We start from the raw sequence: 2,981 nt of genomic DNA on the forward strand, positions 1-2,981 counted from the left end.
ACAACAGTGAAATTAGTTTGTAAACCGAATGGTATTTTAGGTATCAAGTTAGAATGGAAATTATTTACAATTTATTAAATTAATGTGGTTTCAAACCTTCGTAAAACTTCATATTTAGTATGATATATAAGAACATACTTTATAATGATATAAAAACATATTTTTTAGTGATATACATAAAAATGAATTTTAAGACCAAGAATGTGTCATGTTTGATATATATTAAGACAGATTTATATAATTATTATGTAGATAAAGATGAGACATTGTCAATAATATATTTGAATTTATACCCAGCATTATGCAATAAAAATTATGATAGATAATTAGATTTTGCAAATTTAATCAAATATAAGAACAACAAATTAAAAAACAATACAACTATTTGTGTCTTTTTATTATTATTATTATTATTATTAGAATGACATATCTACACTACTTCTAATACCATATATGTCTCCAATAAAACTTGAACCTTCAACCTTAAGGAGGGAGAACAACATCCAGTACCGCTGGGCTAAAAGCCATTTGTGTCTTTAATGATGCACTTTAGTAAACACAAGAATCATTCGCATAATTTAATCCAATTTTAACTTCGAAATTTAAAAATAATAACACAAAGCAAGTTTTGACACATCATAAAGTGTGCTATGTAGAGAAAATATGTTAATATAAAAGTATTGATTTTTATTTAGTAATTTCTAGATTACTTGACATATATCATCACCGACTTATTGTTGATCTTCATCAACTAAGTTCGGTGTTTCTTCATATTCATTGATTCAACGTTTTCTTCTTCATTGATTTAGATCAATGTCTTCTTGATCCTCATTGATTTAGATCATCGCCTTCTTTATCTTCATCGATTTAGATAAAAGCCTTACCCATCCTTATCGACTTACGACAAATGGCATGTCATTCACATTCTTTGATTTGTCTACCAGTGTTTACTTCATTTTTAAGTCCTATCTTCTTTGTCTTCATCAAAGTTAGGTCAAAACATTATAATGTTTGCAACCACACCCAAATGTATGATCAATATCATTTACAATATCCTGTTTGTTTTTTTGGTTGATCCTAGAATCAATACGAATCTCATAAACAAGTTGTTCATTTCGATCGAGCCAGATTTCAACTCCTTGTGTTTGTGTTGACCCTGAATTGTAACATCTATCGTGGGTACTTTAATAGACGTGCCATGGTTCTTTAAGATGTAGTACGGTGTTGCTTAGATATAGTCATATAATAATGTCAAACCAAGTTATATGCTAAATTTAAATAAGGGTACCCTTTAAATAATGCAGTAATTATATTTTGTAACAGTATATTATAAATAATAAATCAAACACTCGAAAGAACCGATAATCTAATTCTCATCTAAGCAAAACGCGTCAAAATATATATCTCGTGCAGTGCACCACTTCGAAACTTCCTGTAACTTTGGGTTGCCTTCTTATATATTATATTATTATATATCCCTCGTTTTTTTTACAACAAAATGTTCTGATCTAATTTTCCCATTTTGTAATAACATAAAAATTTATCGACCTACTTTTTATTCGGTTTTCAATCTCTAAGAACTTATATGAAAACAATAATCACGAAACGTTATCAAAGAATGCTCAAAACTACAGATAAATGAAGCCAATAAAATAGTCAAGATCACATTTAATCAATGACTTGTTTTGATTTATTCCAAAAAAAAAAACTTTTACAGTGTCCACATTTGAAAATTGACCCCAACAATTTACATCGATCACCACACAATTCACGACTTTGACGGACAACCATTCCATCCCTTTTTCTCACTTGTTTAAATACTCCATCTGATCTCCTTCAAAATTCATCGTTCTCGTGTTCTCGAGCCGATCCCGACCTGACTCATTTTCGGACTTCTTCTCCCTCCACCTTCCCTCTTCGCCAGTCCATCTCCTCACCCACCACCTTCCACCTCCCACAACTCCCATTCCTCCATGGATCTTTCCGATCTTCATCACCTTTTCCAAATGTTCGATCACAATGGTGACGGAAAGATCACAAGACAAGAGCTATCAAAGTCTCTTGAAAGCCTCGGGATTGACATTCCTGATCCTGATCTTGAACACATGATTGATCATATCGACTCAGATGGTGATGGGATGGTGGACATAGAGGAATTTGAGGTGTTGTATAAGATGATATTAATGGAGGAGGAGAGGGACGAAGAAGAGGATATCAGAGAGGCGTTTAATGTATTTGACAAAAACGGAGATGGGTTCATTTCGGTTGAGGAGCTTCAGTCAGTGTTGATGTCGCTTGGGTTGAGACAAGGTCAAACCATCGAGGATTGTCGACTCATGGTTAATAAGGTGGATGTTGATGGCGATGGGATGGTGGATTATAAAGAGTTCAGGCAAATGATGAAAGGTGGTGGCTTTGTCAACTTTGAAACCCTTTGACATTAATTTTCATTCGTGTGAACATTCTTTCTGTTACCATCTTGTTTGATCATCATGTATCTTTCCGAATTTCAAATTCAATCTAAGAATCTAATCGTTTCTTTCTTATAATTGTGTGGTTATAGTTGACTCGTGTTTGTGTTCTTTGAATCGTAAATCACTACTCAATTGGAACAAAACCATAATTGGAACCCAACCAACTTATAAATTTATGGGTCGCAAAAAGTTTTTGCAATGGTTAAAATTTATCAAAAAAATTGGAATTCAAAAGAATGGGGATATGAAGGAATTATAATTTATCACGTGTTTGATTGGTATAATATAAAACATGATTCAATCACATTACTTTATAATGATTGAGTGACGCGTGAACAATGGAAAAAAAAGTTGGAATGCGGTTTGTTTTGATGGGTTTATGAAGAAGATTTGATATTTTAATGAAAAAAAATGACCAATGGAATTCAATTTTTAGCATCCTCATCTATCAACAATGGAATTCGAGATTCCTCAGCATTCCACCAATATCCGCAAACCAAACACACA

At 32.3% G+C, this 2,981-nt stretch overlaps 1 pseudogene; it reads left to right on the forward strand.

Annotated features, from left to right (window-relative positions):
* Positions 1–1,828: 1,828 nt before the first annotated feature.
* On the forward strand, positions 1,829–2,549 carry LOC145135555 (calmodulin-like protein 3 pseudogene; annotated as a pseudogene).
* Positions 2,550–2,981: the final 432 nt, after the last annotated feature.

This window comes from Lactuca virosa, chromosome 9 (assembly GCF_052849685.1).
Source record: "Lactuca virosa cultivar CGN04683 chromosome 9, Lactuca_virosa_CGN04683_v6, whole genome shotgun sequence".
In the NCBI taxonomy this organism is placed as follows: domain Eukaryota; kingdom Viridiplantae; phylum Streptophyta; class Magnoliopsida; order Asterales; family Asteraceae; genus Lactuca; species Lactuca virosa.